The sequence below is a fragment of the Anomaloglossus baeobatrachus genome, chromosome 5, assembly GCF_048569485.1.
Source record: "Anomaloglossus baeobatrachus isolate aAnoBae1 chromosome 5, aAnoBae1.hap1, whole genome shotgun sequence".
NCBI lineage: Eukaryota > Metazoa > Chordata > Amphibia > Anura > Aromobatidae > Anomaloglossus > Anomaloglossus baeobatrachus.
In genome coordinates this window covers 170482029-170495087 of record NC_134357.1, presented here as the reverse complement: position 1 = coordinate 170495087, position 13059 = coordinate 170482029, and the positions used below count along the sequence as shown (strand labels likewise).

General features: G+C 41.1%; 1 long non-coding RNA gene across 1 annotated transcript in view; it reads left to right on the top strand.

Moving 5' to 3' along the window:
- The first annotated feature begins 1299 nt into the window (after positions 1 to 1299).
- The window catches only part of LOC142309842 (uncharacterized), a 229643-nt gene continuing 217883 nt past the window's right edge, over positions 1300 to 13059 (top strand). Inside the window, exon 1 of the long non-coding RNA XR_012754011.1 lies at positions 1300 to 1839. This is a non-coding gene — a long non-coding RNA (uncharacterized LOC142309842). The remainder of the gene's footprint in view (positions 1840 to 13059) is intronic.

Below are 13059 nucleotides of genomic sequence, written 5' to 3'. Positions count from 1 at the left end.
TTGCCAAAGTATGATGCCTATGGCAGTAACCAGTGGCGGGGTGGCGGACGAGCCGCTGAGGACCCAAATAAGTGTCGCACCCCCAAGCCTGGGCAGAGCACATGCACATCCTGGAGTGAGAACAGGCAGAAGAGCAATGCTGGCCATCACCTTGCTCCCTCCTTCACTAACATGCTATTAAATTCCCATTGCCAGCATCATTGGCAGTGATGCGTATACCTGTGTCCATTGTTACCACTTCAGAACCGGGTTTAGGGTCAGTGCGCATGATGAGAAGTCACCGTACGTGCTGGTTTTCTAATCATGTGCATGATGCCTAAACCTGACGTTCTGAAGTGGTGACAATAGACACAGGTACGCATGTCACTGCTGATAACGCTGGGCATTGAATAGCATGTCAACATGCACCTGTGGGCGTGCTAACATGCCAAGAGGGTGTAATGGGCGCAGGAACTAACGCCTTTGCGACTAGTCCCTGCGCTCATTAGCATAATATAAAAAAGTTCTTTAGAAAAACTTTTTCTAAAGATCTCTTTATCTATCCTAGTGTATAAAAGGACAATTAGGCAGGGATTAGCCATATGCACCCAGAACTGCTCATGGTTCTGGGTTCATACTGCACCTGACAGGTTCCCTTTAAAGGTTAATTTATGTCCACTGTGATAATGCTTAGTTGTAATGAAGGTATCATTAAAAACAGTATTACATTAACAAGTTCCCAAGAGCCAACAGCACAATTCATAAAGGGTATTACAGGGTGTGTATCTGTAGAGGAATTTACCAAGACTAGCACATTGGTAACCTATAGGTCACCAAAACAAGATTAGTGTGGGTTGAATCAGCTTATATACTGTATAATCTAGCAGCAGCTGGAAGACAGAAATGTCACTACATTATTTAGTGGTTGGTGCTAATGTAGCTTATTCCCATTCAAGCCATCAATATGTTAGTTGTGGACAACCCCTTTAAGAAACATTTCCTGCAAGAAAGTAGTAATAACACATGCCTTAAAATAATAAACAGCGCTCCAGTTCCAATGCTCAACACTGGCTACTATTCAGACAACCAGTAAGATGAAATTGTGAGATTACAATTCAGTAGTCCGCGCTTTTAGTGGTTATAAAAATCAGAGGAATTCACATTTGCATAGAAGAACTGAAGCATGAAGAGCTATCTTGTATTTTGAGGAGACGTTTTTCCAGACGTTTCACAAGAAGGCCACTGCATTTATCTTTGGCCAGAGTGAGTAAAGACAGTCTGCTGGCCCCCAGCTCGTCTTGTCCTTGGTCAAGAACATTATATTTTGTTAATGTTCTTCTGGATTATAGTTTTTTTTTGTTTACCACAATTTATGATATTGACATCTACCTTCAAAGAAAAAATGGAATCAATGTGAAGATACTATAGCATCGACTCTCCCCAAAACATTACACTCACTTCACAATGCTGAGATTTTTTTTTCTCTATTCGACTCCTTGTCACAAAGATGAGAATCCATTCTTGGTCTCCTTGGTGATGTCCGAGGCTTGTCTTCTCTGCTGCTAACAGCTCCACTTTTCCTCTGAAAGAATATTGTTCATTTCTGAACAATTGCATTCTAAGGTTTGTCTTCTTTTATTCTGTTTGAAGCCTGAGGAATGTGAGTCTGATAACCTTTCTGAGAGATGAGAGTTGTCGATAATGAGAGGAGCTGATAACAGAAAGGCAACATGAGCAATAATAAATAGCCACCAAGCATGGCAACTATACATCAGCGAAGAGCCTGTTCTACGCGGCCTGCGCATTCCGCATTTCGGACACATACTTCTGCTGTGTTACATTTTTATCTCTTCTATAGAGGTGAGGATTAAAGGCTGACTGTACCTGGCAAGGTCATTTCATTTTCTGAATACTTGCGTAGCTTGTACTTTGCAAATATATAATGTAATCTACATAAATAGCTTTCTGAATAATTTGCTGCAGCATAGGGCAGCACTGTGCAAATGTGATTATGGAGAAACATTAGATTGTCTTTAAAATGAGTTGTTCTCGCTTGTGTGTCCATTACCCTTCCTGATTTAAGCACCTATTCTCTTTTGAGAAACATCACACATAGAAATCTTGTAGAATAAGCTTCATCAACATCACAATGGCAACCAAGCTGCTGCCTTGCATATTTACATGTACATTGCTTCTTACATTTTTCTCAGGTGTGTCTCTAGGGGACCCTTAAAACATTCCCTGTAGTAGATTTGGAGCTCTGGATACAGTAAATTCAACCCTTCCTTTGGGAAATATTTTCCTGCTGAAAGTCAATTATAATAACCTGGCACACACAAAGTTTTAAGACATTTGGCAGAGTAATTGTGTACTATTTAGTAGTTACAAAAATATGCCTTATAGAATTCTCAGACATGAAATTGCAAGATCAAGAAAAGAAAGTAATTAAATATGGAAAATGGATAGACATGTTATATGCAGTGACAAGCGAGCACTAAAATGCTTGAATGGTTGTTACTCGAATCAAGCGGATCTGATGCTCGGACCCACTCAATTCGAGTGACGAGTATAATGGAAGTCAATGGGAAACTTGAGCATTTTCCGGCAAAGGGCCCCTTCACATTGCGTTTTTACTTACGTTCACTGGTCCCGTCAGAGCTTCCGTCCGACCCACCCCACAAAACGGGTTTTGGACGCATGTGCCAATGGGGCCTCTGAGTATATTGGAGCAGACGGAGTCAGCGTGTACTCTGTCTTGCACCATTTTTGACTATACGCTTTCTGCAGGCAAACACCCAAACGTAGACGGGGTAACTTTTTGGGGGGAGTTGATGTCAGCTGTGAATTGACAGCTGACAATAAACCCAGGGGTTAGTAATGGAGAGGGATCTATCAGACATGCCTAGTACTAACTCAGTAAGGGTAAAAAAAAACCCACACAGAAAAAAATAGTTTATTTGAATAAAGACTCCCCTCACTTTACCTCGTCCATGAATTTATTAAACAAAATGTTCCCAGAAGCTCTGACATAAGTCAATGAAGTCACCGAGCATGATTGGCCATATGTATGGTTCTATGACTGATTCATTCTCTATTGCAGGTAAAATTGGGTGTCACATATGAAGCATATGGCATAAAACAGTCCCTTTGCAGAACTTTTGGCAATGTGCCAGACCTTCAGCTACAGGTGCACCATTGACCTCATTACCACCATTCTGCAAGTCTATTATGATGCAAAACAAGATAAAATGGTCTATCCTCTTCAACGATTGATCTTTTTTTTTTTCTGGATGCAATGATAGTTAGAAATTCGTCTTTACATGATATTGGCAATGCCATTACGAGTCCTTCACAATGTAACTACTCACAGGAAGTGGATGACATTAGAGAGGACTATGGGTTATATCATTTCATATTGTGTACTGACTCCACCTGACCAGTAACATATTCTTATATTCAGCCTGCAGTCTAAGCACTATTGTGCCAATAAATAATTTTCTGGTGTTATTAAGTGAAATGTGGTGGTCTTCTTCCCCGTTGTATGGAAAAATTGTTACATAACTGTATGGTATGTTAATGTTCAGTCTCTTCAGTGCTATTGCGTATCCTCATATAGCTTTATTATTCTGTAATAATATAGTAATACTGTTCATTCACTGTCTGTTAGCATAATTTAGTAAATAATAGTATTTTACAAAGCTAGGATCCTAAATCATAAATGATACATGGTTCCCTTATATAAAAATCTGCACTTCACCGTAGTATTAAGATGGCTAGTATAGCAATGTTTCCTATTTATACTCTTTTCTTCTTTATTTTCTTTGCCTTTTAGGGTTACATGATACATTCCTTTTGGGTGTGCCATCTTTCTGGTTTATTATTTATGATTTATTCCTAATTTGAAGACTTTTCTTAAAAGGATGTGAATCTTAAAACTATTCTCCAGGCCCTGAAAACTTGCGCCACATGTTGCAGCAATTTCATGTAGGGTCTTCAGCAATATAACAATGCCCCCTGTCCAGAATCGCACTTTCAAGTTTATCAGCATTTTGGATACTGATACAGTTGTAAGCAATGATTGAAGAGGGAAGCCATCCCCTCCCTTGTCCATTATTCCTCCTTTGAATCTAATGTCTCAGTGCAGCAGGTGCAATGACATAATTTTTTAGTGTCTGCTGTGCGGAACAGTGAAGATCTTCAGAGCATTCTCTGCTGATACTACACTGTGTGCAGAATTATTAGGCAAAAAAGTATTTTGATCACATGATAATTTTTATACATGTTGTCCTACTCCAAGCTGTGCAGGCTTGAGAGCCAACTACCAATTAAGTAAATCAGGTGATGTGCATCTCTGTAATGAGGAGACATGTGGTGTAATGACATCAACACCCTATATAAGGTGTGCTTAATTATTAGGCAACTTGGTTTCCTTTGGCAAAATGGGTCAGAAGAGAGATTTGACGGGCTCTGAAAAGTCCAAAATTGTGAGATGTGTTGCAGAGGGATACAGCAGTCTTGAAATTGCCAAACGTTTGAAGCGTGATCACCAAACAATCAAGCATTTCATGGCAAATAGCCAACAGGGTCGCAAGAAGCATGTTGGGCAAAAACGGCGCAAAATAAATGCCCATGAATTGAGGAAAATCAAGCATGAAGCTGCCAAGATGCCATTTGCCACCAGTTTGGCCATATTTCAGAGCTGCAACGTTACTGGAGTATCAAAAAGCACAAGGTGTGCCATACTCAGGGACATGGCCAAGGTAAGGAGAGCTGAAAAATGACCACCTTTGAACAAGAAACATAAGATAACATGTCAAGACTGGGCCAAGAAATATCTTAAGACTGATTTTTCAAGGGTTTTATGGACTGATTAAATGAGAGTGACTCTTCATGGGCCAGAGGCTGGATCAGTAAAGGGCAGAGAGCTCCATTCCGATTCAGATGCCAGCAAGGTGGGGGTGGGGTACTGGTATGGGCTGGTATCATTAAGGATGAAGTTGTGGGGCCTTTTCAGTTTGAGGATGGAATGAAGCTCAACTCCCAGACCTTCTGCCAGTTTCTGGAAGACAACTTCTTCAAGCAGTGGTACAGGAAGAAGTCGGTATCATTCAAGAAAAACATGATTTTCATGCAGGACAATGCTCCATCACATGCATCCAACTACTCCACAGCGTGGCTGGCCAGTAAAGGTCTAAAAGGTGCAAAAATAATGACATGGCCCCCTTGTTCACCTGATCTGAACCCCATAGAGAACCTGTGGTCCCTCATAAAATGTGAGATCTACAGGGAGGGAAAACAGTACACCTCTCGGAACAGTGTCTGGGAGGCTGTGGTGGCTGCTGCATGCAATATTGATCATAAACAGATCAAGCAACTGACAGAATCTATGGATGGTAGGCTGTTGAGTGTCATCATAAAGAAAGGTGGCTATATTGGTCACTAATTTTTTTGGGTTTTGTTTTTGCATGTCAGAAATTTTTATTTCTAAATTTTGTGCAGTTATATTGGTTTACCTGGTGAAAATAAACAAGTGAGATGGAAATATAATTGGTTTTTATTAAGTTGCCTAATAATTATGCACAGTAATACTTACCTGCACAAACAGATATCCTCCTAAGATAGCCAAATCTAAAAAAAAAACACTAAAACTTCCAAAAACATTAAGCTTTTATATTTATGAGTCTTTTGGGTTGATTGACAACATAGTTATTGATCAATAATGAAAAAAATCCTCTAAAATACAACTTGCCTAATAATTCTACACATGGTGTAGAGCAGCAAGGGAACAAGGAGAGGTCAGTATTTTTTTTTATGTGGAGTTCATTTTATTGTATAGAGAACTAGGTGGGGCCCATTATACTATATGAAAGTCAATGTGGGGCCATCTAATATATAAAGCTGAGTGTGTGTGTGTGTGTGTGTGTGTGTGTGTGTGTGTATGTCCGCTAAAGGAATCCATACCATCGCATTTACAATCACAAAATTTTGCACAGATGCCTCATTAGACTCAGGGAACCTGCTTACATTAAAGCCAATGGAGCTGGGAGCTACAGGTCATTAATAGGAGGTCTGATTGGTTGAAATAAGCAACGAAGAACATTCTTAGTATAAGAAGCGCATGTGTGATATTGGTAGTGACAGACAGAGACAAAGACACACAGAGACAGAGACACAGAGGCAGAGATACAGAGAAATACACAGAGACAGACACACAGGCACACAGACAGAGACACACAGAGATGGAGACACAAATAGACACACACAAAGACACACACACAGACACACATAGAGACACAAAGAGACTAATACAGAGATACACACAGACACACAGAGAATGATACAGAGACAAAAACACACAGACAGACACACAGAGACACACAGAGGCACACAGAGACTGAGATAGGCACACAGAGACAGACAGAGAGACAGAGACACACAGAGAAAGAGACTCAGATATGCATAGACAGAGACACACTGAGAGACACACGGACAGAGACACATAGAGACATAGACAGACAGAGACATAGACACAAAGAAACAGAGACACACTGCAACAGACACAAACACAGAGACACATAGAGAGACACAAAATCACACACACACACACACACACAGAGACAGGGACACAGAGACAGACAGACAGAGACACTCAGAAACACACAGAGACACACTCATAGAGACACACACAGAGACACAGACACACAAAGACAGTGACACAGACACACAAAGACAGTGACACAGACAGAGACACAGACACACAAAGACAAAAACACAGGGAGAGACAGACAGAGAGGGAGACAGACAGAGAAGGAGACAGACAAAAAAAGGAGACCGACAGAGAGGGAGATACAGACAGAGACACAGACACACAAAGACACAGACATACAGAGACACAGACACACCACAGACACACAGAAACAGAAACACTGAGAGGGAGACAGACAGAGAGGGAGACAGACAGAGAGGGAAACAGATAGTCAGAGAGGGAGACAGACAGAAATAGAGAGTTAGAGGGAGAGTGAGAGAGACAGAGAGAGACACGTAGTTACTATCCCGGGCAATGCTGGGTACAACACCTAGTAATACTATATGGAGGACTATTATTTGCCCATTATTCTGTATGGAAGGCTATATGAGGCCCATTTTACTGGAAGGAAGGAAAGTTGATACTATATGGAGGACTATGTGGGGCCCATTATTCTGTATGGATGACTATGTGGGACCTATAATACTATATGGAAGATTATGTGGTGCCCATTATTTTGTATTGAGGACTACATGGGACGATTATTCTGTATGGTTGGGGGGCTTCAGTAGGCTTAAGGGTTTTTTTTCAGGGGGGGAGCAATTAGAATTTATGCTATGGGGGCCCATTTTTATGTACGGCCCTGCCCACAAGCAGATTCCCAATGCTCCAGTCATGTGATTTGAGTCTATAGATCTACTAATTAAAATGTACTTTATTTGTGGGAAAACGCCTTTAAGTTTGTTTCCAAATGACAAGGTTCATTGTTATATTTCATGATACGGAAAACTTCCTCAGCTGTAGACTTTTTTTTCTTAAATATCAAGCTTGGCTTGCTACCTTGTCCCAGTTTTTAATTTTGGACCTCTGTGTATTTGAGTTTTACATCCCTGCTCTACAACATTTAGGAAACGACTTCTCAGCAGAGGAACTTCTGATGCGTGCTACACTTGTTTCACTTGATATTTGCATTCTATATTCACAGTAACTTACTTTATGTCTCAATTTACGAAAGGAAATTCTGTAGTAGACCAGTTTTGTGATTTGCGGAAGTTATTAGTAAATTATATAACATAAAACAAGATTGATAATTTCGGCAATGTGTGGAAAATTGCCATGGCATAGAGAATTGATTTCTACAGCAGTACTGCAGGAGGGCAGATATATATCTTAAATTTAGCAGATTATGAAAAGTAATGATATATTTCCTGTTGTGAGATGAAAGGTAGATTTGGAAAACGGAAATAGTGTTGACACCTTGCATTATAATCAGACATTTAACAGAAAATTGAAATAACACGAATGGACACCAACAAAGTATTTTCTTATTTTTAGTTAAGTGAAATTTAGACATATTTAATTTTTTTTCCATATGTTTGATAAAGTTTAAGAGCCAGGTCTTTCAGAGTTTTGTATGTGCTTCTCGTGAAGTTAAGCAAAATCATTTGGAGGACCATGGTCTAGTTGCCATATCGGTACTCCATAGATGCCGGACCAGATCACTCCAAGCTTCTTCAAACCTAACAGAATCTTGAGGTCACCTTTTCTGATAAATTTTGCAATACTCTAGTTTCTTATTATCAAAACTTCTAAAATATTCCTGCCCAACTAGTGTCTTTAGTTCCTAAAAATCATAATCTGTACAATGCTGCCATGACTAGGTGTTCTTCTATAGTGATATACCGAAGGGTAAAGAGTGGATGAAGTTTTCTTTTCTGTTTATAGAATAAGGCCCTGTTCGCACACTGCGTTTTTACCCTCGTCTTTGCTGCAGAAATTTCTTGAGAAAATGATTGCAACCTTTCTGCAGACATTCTCTAGCAAAACCTATGAAAATAAAATTAACTGTGCGCACACTGTGTTTCTTTCTCAAGAAAATTCTTTCTGCAGAATATCTTGAGAAAAAGAATGTGCATGTCACTTCTTTTCTGCAGGTACCTGCGTTTTTTGCCATAGATAATGGTAAAATAACGCAGGGACCAACCTACGGAAAAAAGCACCAAAAACGCACCAAAAACACGTAAAAAACGCACGCGTTATTGACGTGTTTTTTGAACGCAGGTGCACTAATCTTTCTGGAGAAAATTCTGGAGAAATTTCTTGAGAAAAATTATTTTTTCTAGTGTGCACAGGGCCTTAGGATTGAAACAAATGATTTTTAAATAATTCTATATGGCTACTCTATGGCCTGGTAACACTTTTAAGAGTTGGTATTACAACTATATCCAGCCTTCAAAACATTCATAATTAGTGATGGGGGACCCGGTCTGTAAAAGTCCGGATCCGTGTGGTTTCAAAGGTACCCGGGTGTTGGGTCGTGGCCCGGGATTTCAGATATTGATCCGGATCTTGCACTCAGAAAATTAAAAAAAAACAAAAAACAAAAATAAAGAAAATAAGAATGAAGCAAACTTACCAAGGATCTGCTCCCGTGGCCACCCATTCACTCCCTGGGCCGCTCATCATTGCTCATCCATATGCAGCCTGTGTGACAACATCTGACTGCAACCAATCACAGACCCAGTCTGCGGGTCAGTATCATGGTATAAAATAAATAAATAAAACAATTGGTGTAGGCCTCCCCCATATTATCATACTTCAGCACAGATATAGCAAATGGCTACAGGCTGCAGTCCCCAAACCTGTGCTTACCTTGCTTGTGCATACAAATAGGAACCGCATATGGCTTTTTTTTTATTAATTATTTTAAAACATTGACTTTGTTATCCTTGCGTCACTTAGTAACCAGTTTGGCAGTATGCTTCGGGTCATTGTCGATTTGGAAGACCCATTTCTGCCCAAGCTTTAAGTTCCTGGCTGATGTCTTGAAATTTTGCTTCACTATTGCCACATAATCTTTTTTCCCCATGATCCCATCTATTTTGTGAAGTGCATCAGTCCCTCCTGTAGCAAAACAAACCCACAACATGATGCTGCCACCCCTATATTTTACAGTTGTGATGGTGTTCTTCAAAGTTTCTCCTTTTTTCCTCCAAATGTAACAATGGTCATTATGGCCAAACAGTTCAATTTTATGTGACATCCCAGGGCTGTTGGGTACTCGGACCTCGGCGTGTGGTGCGCAGAGGGGGACAGTCGTGGTCACGGCCGATGCCTGATTCCATGACCCTGGGGGTTGGTCCGATAAAAAAGGTGTGAAAAATAAAAAGGAAATAAAATAAGAGTTCTTAACTATGCCACTGGCAGTGTGCGGCCAGGTTATTGAGGCCGCCGCTGCAGGGTCCTGCTGGGGCTAATGAAGTAGTGCAGCTTAGGTTTTTGGGCCCTCCACAAGCAGGGCTAAGCCCCAGCAGTGGATGACGGGGGGCGTGAAGGGGCAATGGTAAGGGACAGTAAGTATATGTGTGCAGAGACGAGAAGGAAACAGTCCACACCGGTATTGTAGTTTTAACTTGCCTTTTACATAGGGTAATACCTAGACCCGCTGGTGTCAGTTACAGGTGTTCCTGTTCCCCTTGTTCTCTGTGCCGGCTGTGACCTGGGTAGAGTTGAGCGCGGTTCGCGGTTCGTGGTTCTCCAGTTCGCGGTTAGAGTGATTTTGGGGGCTGTTCTAGATCGAACTAGAACTCAAGCTTTTTGCTAAAGCTCGATAGTTCTAGTTACGTTCGAGAACGGTTCTAGCAGCAAAAAGCCAAGCTAATTAGTAGCTGGCTTTCCGCTGTAATAGTGTAAGTCACTCTGTGACTCACACTATTATGAAATTTCAGCGTATAGTGTGCGGGAACAGCGCATTCAGATCACTGCTGCTGGGATAATGGCGATCGCCATTTTTTTTTTTTCCTTGTCTTCCTTCCCTAAGTGCGCACGTGTAGTGGGGCGGGCCAGCATGTCCGCCAATCTCAGACACACACACGCCTAAGAGGACTTTTAGCCAGAGAAGCAACGGCATGTGTGATAGGATGTCCATGTCACATGTCCCTGCATAATAAAAACGGGTATCTGCCCGTCTGGACGCCATTATCTGCCTTCTGCGTCTGGGTGTCAGTCACCGCTGGCATAGCTCCTGTCTCCGATACTGCTGTGTAGGCTCTACACACAGCGCTATACAGAATAGGGATAGAAGTTTCTATTAGCCCTTGTAAGGGCTAATAACAGCAGGCTCAGAGCCATAGGTGACAGTCAAGTCCGTGGAAACATTTTAACAGCTACAGAAGATAACATCGTCTCTGTAGCTAAGCTCAGGGACTTCCTCACTGCATTTCCCCATTAGGAGGAATAGAAAGTGAGGCTTTCTTTTCTGTACACTGACCCACAACCCTGCCACTGTACCCTCCTGCCCTTTGCACACTCAAGCTCATTGTTACTAAGCCATTATACTAGCAAACACTGAGTAAACTTAGTAGCATCCTAAAAGTGGCTGTTGGACTTCCATTAGTGTTCCACTAGTGCAAATCTATTTGCAGCACCTCTGCATTGCACACTCAAACTCATTGTTGCTGAGCCATTATACTAGCAAACACTGAGTAAACTTAGTGGCATCCTAAAAGTGGCTGTTGGACTTCCATTGTTGTCCCACTGGTGCAAATCTATTTGCAGCACCTCTGCATTGCAAACTCAAACTCATTGTTACTAAGCCATTATACTAGCAAACACTGAGTAAACTTAGTGGCATCCTAAAAGTGGCTGTTGGACTTCCATTAGTGTCCCACAAGTGCAAACCTATTTGCAGCACCTCTGCATTGCACACTCAAACTCATTGTTACTAAGCCATTATACTAGCAAACACTGAGTAAACTTAGTGGCATCCTAAAAGTGGCTGTTGGACTTCCTATAGTGTCCCACTAGTGCAAATCTAATTGCAGCACCTCTGCATTGCAAACTCAAACTCATTGTTACTAAGCCATTATACTAGCAAACACTGAGTAAACTTAGTGGCATCCTAAAAGTGGCTATTAGACTTCTATTAGTGTCGCACTAGTGCAAATCTATTTGCAGCACCTCTGCATTGCACACTCAAACTCATTGTTACTAAGCCATTATACTAGCAAATACTGAGTAAACTTAGTGGCATCCTAAAAGTGGCTGTTGGACTTCCATTAGTGTCCCACTAGTGCAAATCTATTTGCAGCACCTCTGCATTGCACACTCAAACTCATTGTTACTAAGCCATTATACTAGCAAATACTGAGTAAACTTAGTGGCATCCTAAAAGTGGCTGTAAGACTTCCTATAGTGTCCCACTAGTGCAAATCTATTTGCAGCACCTCTGCATTGCACACTGAAACTCATTGTTACTAAGCCATTATACTAGCAAACACTGAGTAAACTTTGTGGCATCCTAAAAGTGGCTGTTGTACTTCCTATAGTGTCCCACTAGTGCAAATCTATTTGCAGCACCTCTGCATTGCACACTCAAACTCATTGTTACTAAGCCATTATACTAGCAAACACTGAGTAAACTTAGTGGCATCCTAAAAGTGGCTGTTGGACTTCCATTAGTGTCCCACTAGTGCAAAGCTATTTGCAGCACCTCTGCATTGCACACTCAAACTCATTGTTACTAAGCCATTTTACTAGCAAACACTGAGTAAACTTAGTGACTTAGTGGCATCCTAAAAGTGGCTGTTGTACTTCCTATAGTGTCCCACTAGTGCAAATCTATTTGCAGCACCTCTGCATTGCACACTCAAACTCATTGTTGCTAAGCCATTATACTAGCGAACACTGAGTAAACTTAGTGGCATCCTAAAAGTGGCTGTTGGACTCCATTAGTGTCCCACTAGTGCAAATCTATTTGCAGCACCTCTGCATTGCACACTCAAACTAATTGTTACTAAGCCATTATACTAGCAAACACTGAGTAAACTTTGTGGCATCCTAAAAGTGGCTGTTGGACTTCCATTAGTGTCCCACTGGTGCAAAGCTATTTGCAGCACCACTGCATTGCACACTCAAACTCATTGTTACTAAGCCATTATACTAGCAAATACTGAGTAAACTTAGTGGCATCCTAAAAGTGGCTGTTGGACTTCCATTAGTGTCCCACTAGTGCAAATCTATTTGCAGCACCTCTGCATTGCACACTCAAACTCATTGTTACTAAGCCATTATACTAGCAAATACTGAGTAAACTTAGTGGCATCCTAAAAGTGGCTGTTAGACTTCCTATAGTGTCCCACTAGTGCAAATCTATTTGCAGCACCTCTGCATTGCACACTGAAACTCATTGTTACTAAGCCATTATACTAGCAAACACTGAGTAAACTTTGTGGCATCCTAAAAGTGGCTGTTGGACTTCCATTAGTGTCCCACTAGTGCAAAGCTATTTGCAGCACCTCTGCATTGCACACTCAAACTCATTGTTACTAAGCCAT